This window comes from Hypanus sabinus, unplaced genomic scaffold (assembly GCF_030144855.1).
Source record: "Hypanus sabinus isolate sHypSab1 unplaced genomic scaffold, sHypSab1.hap1 scaffold_336, whole genome shotgun sequence".
In the NCBI taxonomy this organism is placed as follows: Eukaryota; Metazoa; Chordata; class Chondrichthyes; order Myliobatiformes; family Dasyatidae; genus Hypanus; species Hypanus sabinus.
Window position 1 is genome coordinate 335,572 of NW_026781240.1, and position 13,159 is coordinate 348,730.

Consider the following 13,159-nt stretch of genomic DNA (forward strand, 5'->3'; position numbering starts at 1 on the left):
AACACCGTTCACCCGGAAACGGTGAACATGCGCGAAGAGATTGTTACATCATCGGGAGTCGGGCCCTCGGAAACAGACGCGCAGGTGCTGCCAATCTGCGGTTACATGGGAGGGGCAAACGGGATCACGTGTCAGGATTGGCGACAACTCCCCCCTCCCCCAGGCAGAGATTCCAGCTGCTCATTAGTCTGTGAAAAGAAGCAAACTTGCCGCTCACATCTCCTCTCACCTTAAATGTATTAGACATTTCAACCCCCAGGAAAAATATATCGTCTGTCCACTCTATCTATTCCTCTTGTAATCTTATAAACGTCCATCCAGTCTCACCCCAGCCTGCTCCGCTCTGGAGAAAACAACACAAGTTTGTCCAGCCTCTCGTTATAGCTCATGCCCTCTAATCCAGGCAGTGTCCTGGTAAACCTCTTCTGCGCCCTCTCCAAAGCCCCGACATCCTTCCGAGAATGGGGGCGACCAGAACTGTATGAAACACTCCAGATGTGGTGTAACCTGTTTTGTAAAGCCTTGTTACGAACTGTAGCGTTTTAGAAACGAACCAGCAGCAATAGAGTTCACACTGGAGTCTGGTTTTGATGTTAAAACCATTACCTTTATTAGTATATAGTAACAGGCTCGTAACAGCCGAAAAACAACTTCCCGACTTTTGAACTCAATGCTTCAACTAATAAAGACAACCATGCCATTTGCCTTCTTAACCACCCGATCAATCTGTGCAGTCTCTCTCAGGGAGCGATGAACTTGGAGTCCATGATCCCTCTGATCATCGACACTGTTCAGTGTTTTGCATTTAACAGTGGACTGTCTCATACATTCGACCTACCGAGCTGACAAGATGATCATCACTAATCAAATCTCACTGAGATTTCTCAGGTCCTGTTGAATTTATTGCCAACTGCACAAGTATGGGAAGGTACAGGTACAGAGAAAGACTGACTTGTGGCAACATCACAGGTAAGTACATTCATATAACACGCAGAACACAAATTATACGGTTCTCTGTCAGTAACGATTTGTAAATATGCTTCATATCATTAACGTTATATAAAATACGCTGTGTCATGATCAATATTAAAATGTGCATTTTGTGTCAATAACAGACAGGGAAATGTTGAAGTTGGTCCCTGTCTCCATTCATCCTGTAATCCACAACCAGCTCCTTTGTCTTTGTCACAATGAGGGAGAGGTTGTTTTCTTGACACCACTGTGTCGGGGTGATGACTTCTTCTCTGTAGGCTGCCTCGTTATTATTTGAGATTAGGCCAGTCAGAGTAGTGTCGTCAGTAAATTTAATTAGCAGATTGGAGCTGTGGGTGGCGACACGTCATGGGATTACAGACAGTAAAGGAGGGTGCAAGGAGACACCCCTGTGGGATATGTGTGCTGAGGGTCAGCGAGACCGAGGTGAGGGAGCCCACTCTTACCACCTGCCGGCGATCTGACAGGAAGTCCAGGATCCAGCTACACAAGGCAGGGTGAAGGCCGAGGTCTCTGAGCTTCTTGTCGATACTTCACGCCTTCGTATGGCTACTGCTCTGCCCATGACTGCAAGGAACTGCAGAGAACTTTGGAGAGAAGAGAACATCGGGGAAACAAGCCTCCACTCCATGGACTCTTCCTACACTTCCCCTGCCTCGGAAAAGCAGGCCATGTACTCAAAGACCCTCACAACCTGGACATCCTCGCTGCAAACCCGCTCCTCCATCGGGGAAGCGATACAAAAGCCTTAAAGCGCGAACTACCCGGCTCAAGGACGGCTTCCTGTCTGTGGTCATAATCCAGAAGAATGATGAAATGGACTCGGCCTCACAATGTAACTCGACGTGACCTCTGCAGCTATAATGCTTTGTTACATTGTTGTTTTGTCATTTTCATTTTTCATTTTTATAATCTTTTTTACCAGTACATAATCTTCTACAGCTATAGAATGAAACAAGACCAATGGATTAATATGTATAAAATTAATAAAGCTGAAGAAAAAAACTAATCGCTAAATATAAAAATGGAAAATATTTTTACGAAAAAGAAGGTAATAAAGAACCCCATCTAACTAGGGGGGATCCCACTAACTACAAAAAAGGGAAAAAACCCATTAGAAATCAACCCCCCCGGAGCAATACGTTTAGCCATCATCTAAATATAAAAATAGTATCATTGTAACGTTCTCGTTCGGGTGTAACAGATAACGCCGAATTAAACGTCGAGATAAACCACAGTCAATGAAAACCAGATCGCAGTAAGATTAACCATTTACTGTTCACTCTTCACATTAACATATGGTGAAAACTGTTGATAAAACAATACAAGATTGATACAGTATTTGTTCCTTTCTTAATATCACATTTCAATTGTAAGTACTTGCAAAAGTGACTATAACTACATTACATTAAGGTGCAGTATACAGGCAGAGTTTACCTACGCCATTGAGTACTTTAAATACACTTCAATGCAAACTATCCGCAACTCTTTAACTAACGAAAACATAAACATTATCGACCGTCGTTACTTTTAACAGGATCGGCATTAACATCTTAGTTCAATATATCGATTATCTATTAACTTACAGCGTTGCTCTCAGTGTGATTTCTAATGCTTGCAAAACAACTTCTGCTCAGGTGAGCCTCGTGGTGAGCCCCCCACCCTCGCGTTAATCTCAAACCGGTATTTTCACACAAGACGCGGCGAAACCGGATGTGACGTCATCGCATGCCGATATTTTTTACAGGCAATGAATATACTTTAAACACTTCTAATTCTAACTAGAAAATACTAACAAATGAATTACTAAGCGAAAATATTATAAACTAAATAACTGTCAGAAAGAAAACACAATCATCAACCGCCATTTCATATTTATAAAAAAATAAAATTGGAAGGAAACCACATAGCATAATTCAAATTAAATGATAATATTTGGCAAAGAACCCCATCTTCTCTCAAAATCGAATCGAGGATCAAAAGTTCTCCTAATTTTTTTCAAACTAAGACATAAGATTCCTTGAGAAAACCAATCAATTAATGCAAGGGAAGAAGTATCTTTGTATTTTAATAAAATGGCCCTTCTTGTCAATAGTGTAACAAATGCAATTACAACTAGATCTGAAGATGAAATACCCTGAATATGATGTGGAACTATACCAAATAGAACAGTCAATCTATTAGGTTGTAAATTCATTTTCAGAGCTTCAGAACTTGTTGGAAATAAAGATTTCCAAAACGATTTTAATGATGAACATGCCGGAAATTATGTGACAAAGTAGCTACTTCAGTTTTACATCTATCACAGCATTTGTCTATACTACGAAATATTTTAGATAGTCTCTCCTTTGTTCAATAACAACAGTGAACAGTTTTAAATTGAATTAAACAATGGTTGGCACATATAGAAGAATTTCCGTTTTTCAAAACTCGAAGCCAATCTTCATTAACAAAGGTCATAGTAAGTTCTCTCTCCCAATCATGTTTAATCTTTAGTGATATGTTCTCTTTTTGTAACAAAAATAAGTTATACATTCTGCCAATGGAAACTTTCTCTAAGGGATTCAATTTCAAAATGGTATCTAACAAATCAGATTATTGTAAATATGGAAACTTAAGTAAGCATTGTTGTCAAAAATGTCGAAACTGAACATATTCCAAAAAATATGTATGAGCGAGAGAAAATTTGTTAATTAAATCTTCAAAGGTCATCAATCGACCATCACAAAATGAATCTGTAAAAGAATGGATCCCTTTATTGTTCCATAGGAGAAAAATAGGGTCAGTTGTTGAAGGTTTAAATGAAAAGTTTCGATATAAAAATCTAGACAACTGAATTGTTTCAAATTTAAAAAATTACGTAACTGAACCCAAATCCGTTGGAATAGTTTAAGAACCGGGTAAAGATTTAAATTTGGAATTTTAGAGAGCTATAAAGCTAATGGAGCTCCTAATATTGAAGTTAACTGAAATTGTTTAACAGCTTTTAATTCCAAATCAACCCATAATGGTTTTTGTTTCTTATTAAGCCAATATAACCAAAAACATAATTGTCTAATATTCACAGCCCAATAATACAGTCTTAAATTAGGAAGAGCAAGTCCACCATCTATTTTAGATTTTTGTAAATTATACTTATTAATTCTTGGTCTCTTATTATTCCAAATAAAGGAAGAAATAAGAGAGTCAATTTGATCGAATTTTTTTTTAGTTAAAATGATAGCTATACCAACCAAGTCAGTAAGGGGATTTGGGTCAAATTGGACCCTAAAAAGTTGTGAAAAGGTATGGAATACTTCCCGCCAAATCTTTTCAATTGTAGGGCAAAACCAAAACATATGAATTAAAGAGGCATCAGCAGAGTTGCATTTATTGCAAAGTGGAGAAACATTCGGGTAAAAACTGGAGAGCTTCTGTTCAGAATCGTAAGCTCTATGAACCACTCTAACTTGTAGAAGAGAATGACGAGCACAGAAAGATGATTTATTAACCCGTTTAAGAATTCTATTCCATCTATCATCAGAAATCTGACAGTTTAGGTCATCCAACCAAGCTCTTTTTATTTTATCAAAGAAGTCTTGTCTGGAATCAATCAACAAGTTAGAGATACCGGTAAAAGAACCATTTACAAAAGCGTCCTGGTAAACCTCTTCTGCGCCCTCTCCAAAGCCCCGACATCCTTCCGAGAATGGGGGCGGCCAGAACTGTATGAAACACTCCAGACTAACTAGTTTTATAAAACTGTGTTACGAACTGAAACGTTTTAGAAACGAACCAGCAGCAATAGAGTTCATACTGGAGTCTGGTTTTGATGTTAAAACCATTCTCTCTATTAGCATCTAATTACAATATAGTAACTTAATGAAATAAAGGACAGTTAACAGTGTTATCTGTATATATGTGTAAATATAATTCCCAGACTATCGAGCCTGAGGGAACAAAGCTCAGAGTCTTGAGATGGTAAAGTAGGAAAGTTCAGTAATCCCGGAATAAATGACGGGAGAGAAATATTTGTAATCCAGGGTGAAACGTAGAGAAAAGGCCGTTACTTCAAAATAACCGTCGACGAAGTTCTTATCCTTTGAATCCGTCCACATACGAGTTATCAGCGAAAGTGACCTGTCACAGGAATACCGTCCTCCAGGGGTTTCTATACATCATCCCCAGGCAAGGGTTAACACAAGATATTCCAAAATCCACTCCTATGGATTATACGAAGTGACAGCCACACACGTTCGTTGTGCTTCCGTGTACCGATGATCAAACCACTCTTGTGGGCCGAGGAGACTTTCAACCCTCAGCTGCGAGTAACTGAAGCGATCAGCCTCTCACACACTCTCTCTCTCTCTCTCTCTCTCTCTCTCTCTCTCTCTCTCTCTCTCTCTCTCTCTCTCTCTCTCTCTCTCTCTCTCTCTCTCTCTCTCTCTCTCTCTCTCTCTCTCTCTCTCTCTCTCTCTCTCTCTCTCTCTCTCTCTCTCTCTCTCTCTCTCTCTCTCTCTCTCTCTCTCTCTCTCTCTCTTCTCTCTCTCTCTCTCTCTCTCTCTCTCTTATCGTTCAGTCCACAGTCAGCGCTGTCAGCCTGTGACTGACGTCATAGTCCCGCCTCCTCACGCCGCCGCTCTTAAAGAAACAGTCACAGTACGACCGCAGGCTCGTAACAGCCGCAACACAACTTCCCGACTTTTGAACTCAGTGCTTCAACTAATTGGAGAGTTAGAACACACAGATGCCTATATTGATGACTTAGTCACAGGGAGTGACACTTGGGAAGAGCATATCTGTGCAGTGGAGAAGCTGTTTGACAGGCTTTCCCAGGCCAGTCTTATGGTTAACTTGGCTAAGAGTGAATATGGCCATGCCACTGTGACCTGTCTTGGCTATGTTGTAGGTCAAGGCAAGTTGGCTCCTGTTCAGGCAAAACTCCAGGCAATTTCACAAGTTCCTATTCTGACTGCTAAGAAGGCTGTTAGAAGGTTTCTGGGAATGGATGGATATTATCGTAAGTTCTGTAAAAACTGCTGCTATCGCTCTTCCTCCGACTAATCTCCTGAAGAAGGGTGAAAAGTTTGTTTGGACCGAGCCTGGTCAGGAGGCATTTGATCGATTTTAAGTTATTATGTGAGATTAGGCCAATGAATGTAGTGCTGTCGGTAAATTTAAATAGCAGATTGGAGCTGTGGGTGGCAACACAAGTCATGGGTGCACAGAGAGTAAAGGAGAGGGACAACCCTCTGGGGTATTTGTGTAGGTACCTGGATGGTAGGGGTATGGGAGTGGGCAATTTAAATAGTTTAGCACAAACTAAATGGCCCAAAGGGCCTGTTTCTGTGTTGTACCTTTCTACAATTACCTGAAATATTACAAAAAAAATCACTCTAAGATCTTTTAACAGCTGTGTAGACCAACCATTCATTTCAGCAGGAATTTTTTATATGGCTTTAAAATTGTGGCACTTTAAGTTAATAATACATAAAAGAAGATCCCAGCTGCATGTCAAGAAAGACTGTTTGTGTGAGACTGTTTCAGTTACTGTGGGGTCAGGCACCCATGCTGCTCAGCAGGAACAGGGAATAATACCAATGGAGAGAGTCAGACTGAACCAGGTCACAGATTGGAGATGGCAGAAATGCCCCATTCTTATAGAGACAGGAAGAGCATCAGGGAATTGATGGTCATTCCAGACACCAGCACTCTGTGCGCAGTCAGGAGACGATTTCTCCGTCCAACTTGGGTAGAACCTCACTGTAACAGTGTGATACAAATTAAACAAATAATCTCATCTGTAATGTTCTCCTAAACCCATTGATGGATTTTGTAAATCGTTTTACAGGTTAAAAATGAGAAGGAATTTGTCTGCAGGCAGCTCAAACACGACACGCCCGTTTTGTTGTCTCTGTCCCGATATTTAACAAGTGGAGCAAGGGATTGAATCGACCATTCCTCATTTGACCAACCGTCATTTTGCACAGGAGAAAGGCCGTTCACCTGCTCAGACAGTGGGAGTGGATTCACTCAGTTATCACAATTGAAGGTACATCAACAAGTTCACATTGGCCAAGGCCATTCATCTGTTCTGCGTGTGTGAGAAAGGATTCATTTGGTCTTTCCACCTGTGGACACGCCAGTCAGTTCACACCACACTGGGCAGAGGCTGGTCATCTGTTGAACTTCTGGGAAAGGATTCACTCAGTCATCTGACCTAATGGCTCACCAGCGAGTTCACACAGGGGAGCGGCCGTACACCTGCTCAGTCTGTGAGAAGAGATTCACTCACTCTTCCACCCTATGGAAACATCAGCGAGTTCACACTGGGGAGAAGCCATTCACCTGCTCAGAATGTGGGAAGAGATTCACTCAGTTATCCACCCTACAGAGTCACCAGCGAGTTCACACTGGGGAGAAACCGTTCCCGTGCTCAGAGTCTGGCAAGAGATTCACTCAGTCATCCACCCTACAGAGACACCAGCGAGTTCACACTGGGGAGAAGCCATTCACCTGCTCAGTCTGTGGGAAAAGATTCACTGATTCATTCCACCCTACAGAGACACCAGCAAATTCACACTGGGGAGAAGCCGTTCACCTGCTCAGTGTGTGGGGAGAGATTCACTCAGTCATCCACCCTACAGAATCACCAGCGAGTTCACACTGGGGAGAGGCCGTTCATCTGCTTAGTCTGTAGGAAGAGATTCACTCATTTATCCAGCCTACAGAGACATCTGCAAATTCACACTGGGGAGAAGCCGTTCAGCTGCTCAGTCTGTGGGAAGGGATTCACTCAGTCGTCCACCCTACAGAGTCACCAGCGAGTTCACACTGGGGAGAAGCCGTTCACCTGCTTAGACTGTGGGAAGGGATTCATTTATTTATCCAGCCTACAGAGACATCAGCAAGTTCTCACTGGGGAGAAGCCATTCACCTGCTCAGTATGTGGGAAGAGATTCACTCAGTTATCCACCCTACAGAGTCACCAGCGAGTTCACACTGGGGAGAAACCGTTCCCGTGCTCAGAGTGTGGGAAGAGATTCACTCAATCATCCACCCTACAGAGACACCAGCGAGTTCACACTGAGGAGAAGCCGTTCACCTGCTTAGACTGTGGGAAGGGATTCATTTATTTATCCAGCCTACAGAGACATCAGCGGGTTCACACCGAGGAGAATCTGTTCACCTGCTCAGAATGTGGGATAGCATTCACTCAGTCATCCCAACTACTGGCACACCAGTCAGTTCACAATGGGGAGTGGCCGTTGTTATGAATCCCTAGGTTTCGTTTGCTGTAGGCTATTTTAAGAGAGGCTATTCAGTCTGACTTGCAGCTTGTTTAGTTTTAACCAAGGACACAGACACCCAGAGTCAGACGGAGATGAAGGAGGTAAAATGGAAGAATCGAAACCAGGGAACTAATGGCCAAGGGTCACAGTTTGGAACTTTCCTATGCCCACAAGGGTGGGCTAATCATCGATTCACCGTACATCGAAAGTGTGGTGGTCACCTTGTTGAATCCATAGGAGTGGATCTGATTTGGGGATCCTGTGAAGACTGCTGATGTGTTAACCCTTGCCTGGGTGTGGTGTGATAATTCACTTGAAGATGATACCCCTTGTGACAAGTCACTTTGGGTGATAATTAGTATGTGAGATTTTGGAATAACGACAGATAAAATCTTCAGCAACTGTTCTCTCATTTTACCACCGTGGAACCTGAGGAATTTGACATAATTGCATTCTCTCAATATTTACCCTGGATTACAAATATCTCTCTCATCACCTATTCTGTGGATGAACTGAAGTTTCCTACTTTACCATCTCAAGATTCTAAGCCTTGATTCCCCCGAGCTCAATAGTTTGGGCAACACACAAAATGCCGGTGGAACACAGCAGGCCAGGCAGCATCTATAGAGAGAAGCACTCTCGACGTTTCGGGCCGAGTCCCTTCGTCAGGACTAACTGAAAGGAAAGATAGTAAGAGATTTGAAAGTTGGAGGGTGAGGGGGAAATGTGAAAGATAGAACACCGGAGGGGGTGGGGTGAAGCTGAGAGCTGGAAATGTGATTGGCAAAAGGGATACAAAACTGGAGAAGGGACAGCATCATGGGATGGGAGGCTTCGGGAGAAAGAAAGGGGGAGGGGAGCACCAGAGGGAGTTGGAGAACAGGCAGAGTGATGGTTAGAGAAAGAGGGAACAAAAAATCTAAATATATCACGGATGGGGTGAGAAGGTGAGGAGTGGTGTTAACGGAAGTTAGAGAAATCAGTGTTCATGCCATCAGGTTGGAGGCTACCCAGCCGGTAGATAGGGTGTTGTTCCTCCAAACTGAGTATGGCTTCATCTTGACAGTAGAGGAGGCCATGGCCTATTCTGCTTTGATAGTTGATGAAGCAGCTGATTATGTCCTAGTGAAACAGTCTGTGCTCAAAGCTTACGATTTGGTCCCAGAATCATACAGGCAAAAATTTGGAAATTGAAGGAAATTTGTGAATCAGACTTATCTGGCATTTGCTTCTCAGAAGTCTGTGTGTTTTGACCACTGATGCACGTATAAAAATATAAATGATGATTTTACCGATAGAAGGAGTTGGTTTTAATTGAAGAATTCGAAAGGTGCGTGCCTGATGACATAAAGATGTATTCAGATGAAAAGGATGCTGCCACTTTGCAGGAGTCTGCTGGATTAGCAGATGAGTTTGCTTTAACTCATAAGGTTAAGTTTACCCCGAATAAGAGCTTCCAAAAGAATACCAGTGCAAACCAGAAATTAAAGTTTGGGCTAGTGATAAGAGTAAGGATGAAGGGAAGCAGTTGAAGGAGAAATATTCTGGTCCTACTTGTTACTGTTGTAGGAAAGCTGGTTATGTGATGGATAATTGTTCTGTCCTGAAGAATAAAAAGGTAAAGGAGGCAGTCCCAAATGCCTGTGTTGAAGCTTCTATAAACCCAGAGGGTTCTGAACATTCTGATGAGGCTCAGTTAAGGTCTGAGAGGTCTGACTGAGTTAAGAAGGGTTCGAACATTTTATGTCAGATGGGATTGTATTAGTAAATGAATCGGTACCAGTGAAAATTCTGAAAAGAGGATGCTGTCCAATTTACTGGGGCTTCTCAGTCACTCATTCTAGGAGGCTGTGGTGGCCAGTGCTATAATATTTGCTGTTGTGTACAGGGGCAGCAGGCTAGGGTAGCAGACACCAACAGAATCAACAAACTCATTCGTAAGGCCAGTGATGTTGTGGGGGTGGAACTGGACTCTCTGACGGTGGTGTCTGAAAAGAGGATGCTGTCCAAGTTGCATGCCATATTGGACAATGACTCCCATCCACTCCATAATGTACTGGTTAGACACAGGAGTACATTCAGCCAGAGACTCATTCTACCGAGATGTAACACTGTGTCATAAGAAGTCATTATTACCTGTGGCCATCAAACTTTACAACTCCTCCTTCGGAGTGTCAGACACCCAGAGCCAATAGGCTGGTCCTGGACTTATTTCCGCTTGCATAATTAACTTATTATTTAATTATTTATGGTTTTATATTGCTATATTTCTTCACTATTCTTGGTTGGTGTGGCTGTAACCAAACCCAATTTCCCTTGGGATCAATAAAGTATGTCTGTCTGTCTGGACGTTAGACAGCGTTCTAAAGTTTGGCGATGAGACTGACACTGCTGAGGTAAATCTTATTAAAGGCATTCGCGGCGGCATAATTTCTGTGCCATTGCACAAGGCAACTTTACTGTCAGGGTTGGTTTCGGGACCTGTTGAGATCGGATTATGCTCCAGTTTACCGGTGGGAGATGTTACTTTGCTGTTAGGGAATGACCTGGCAGATGGTAAAGTTGTTCCTGCAGTGCTGTTGACAACTAAGTCAGCCACTGACGACCCACTGATGGATTTTAACATTTATCCTTCCTGCCCAGTAACTCGAAGTATGGCTAAAAAGTCTGCCGACGCAGACGGTTCTGTACAGAATGATTCTGATACCCATGATAGCCAAAATCGGGATTCCGGTTATGATGAGTTGCCAGGAACTTTTCTGCCTTCATTGTTTCAACAGGATTTAGGTAGTAGGTCTGATGAGAAAGATTTATCCCTGTCTAGGAAGGAGTTTATAGCAGAACAGATCTGAGACCCTGAGATTGAAGCTTTAAAAGAAACAGCTCTCTCAAATGATGAGATTAAGAAAGTGCCAGTAGGGTATTATGTCAAGGATGGAGTGTTAATGAGGAAGTGGAGGCCACCTGCTATACCAGCGAGTGAGGAATGGGCAATTGTTCACCAAGTTGTAGTTCCTAAGGTTTATAGGACTGAAATTTTAACTTTGGCCCACACTATACCCTTACATCGACATTTTGGAGTGAATAAAACTAAACAGGATTATCAAAAAATGGCACTCGCCTAATTTGAGGACAGATGTTGTGACCTTTCGCGGAACCTGTCACACTTGTCAACTTGTGGGTAAACCTAATCAGGTCACCCCAGAGCCCCCACTGTAGTCTAAACCTGCATTCTGTGAATCCTCTTCAAAATTTATAATGGATTGTGCTGGCCCTTTGCCAAAGACTAAAGCTGGCCATCAGTATCTGCTAACTATTATGTGTACTACATCCTGATTCCCAGAGGCAATACCTCTCAGAAATATTAAAGCTAAAACTGTGGCAAAGGCTGTTACCAAATTTTTTACTTTTTCTGGTTTGCCTAAAGAAATCCAGTCTGAACAAGAAAGTAATTTTACATCTGGATTATTCCAGTTTATGAACAGGGAGTTTATGAACAGGGAACTAAACAAATTACATCATCTGCATACCATCCAGAATCACAAGGGGCTTTTGAAAGATTTCATTCTGCCCTCAAAACCATGATTAAGACATATTGTGTTGAAAATGGAAAAGACTGGAATGAAGGAATACATTTGCTTTTGTTTGCAGTAAGAGAGTCAGTATAGGAATCACTGGGATTTACTCCATTTGAGCTTGTATTTGGTTGTAGAGTGAGGGAACCTTTGACCTTGTTAAAGAACATAGGATTAATGGGGATGTACATGTTAAGTTGTTAGACTATGTTTTGAAGATCAAAGATAAACTGCGGCTCCCGAGCCATTTGTGGCTCTTTCACCTCTGTGCTGCGGCTCCCTGTGGCTTTGGGAAATAATTGGTCAGTATTTAATTAAAATGTATTTTATGTTAGTTTGTTAGCTTTTGAAATGTAATTATGGTGATCTTGTACAACCTAAGTGTAGCGACACATTTCCTGCCACATCCGAAACGGCTCACAATTAGCCAGCATTCCGGCTAAGGGAGATAGCCTACGGGGGTTTGTGAGTACGCGTCTTTTGCAGCATCTGTGTCCATGGGGGCTGGGTTGAGGGAGGCTTAAAAGCAAGGCTGTTTAGTTCGAATAAAGCTATCTTTGACTGCAGTTTACTGACACCGCTACAACGTGTTTTTATCGCTGGCTGTCCAGACGGAAGGTGCTGAAATGCTTTGTCGCGTGTCTGGAAGAAGTGAAAACTTTCCTGGGCAGCAAAGGGCTCACCTTTCCTGAGCTGGAACAGCCAGAGTGGCTGGAAAAGCTACACTTCATGGTAGACATGACAGCGCACCTGAACACGCTGAACACAGCTCTTCAGGGGAAAGGACGTACAGCCCTGCACATGTTGGAGGATGTTTTGGCATTCGAGCACAAGTTGACAGTGCTTGCCAGAGATTTACAGAAAGGCACTTTGTCTCACTTCCCCAATTTGAGAGAGTTCAAACAAGGTCACGACATGATAATTTCGGAGTATTTACATTCTGCAATCATCGCAATGCAAACATCGTTTGGGAAACGCTTCTGTGAGTTCAGAGAGGAAAAAAACACATTATCCTTCCCGGTCACTCCCTTAAGCATCGATCCTTCCCTACTGAATACGACTGCATTGGCAGGTGTGAGTCAACCTGATCTTGAGATGGAACTGGCCGACATAGCCGACAAAGACATATGGGTGTCCAAGTTTAGACGCTTGACAGCAGACCTTGAAGATGTTGCCCGTCAGAAGGCCGTTCTTGCTCAGAAACACAAATGGAGTGATATTGAAAACCTCACAGATGACAGCTTGCGATCCTGTGTAAAGATGAAGGTGACATCATACAGCCCTGATGTGCAGACGCTGTGCGCTGAGGTCCAGGAGCAG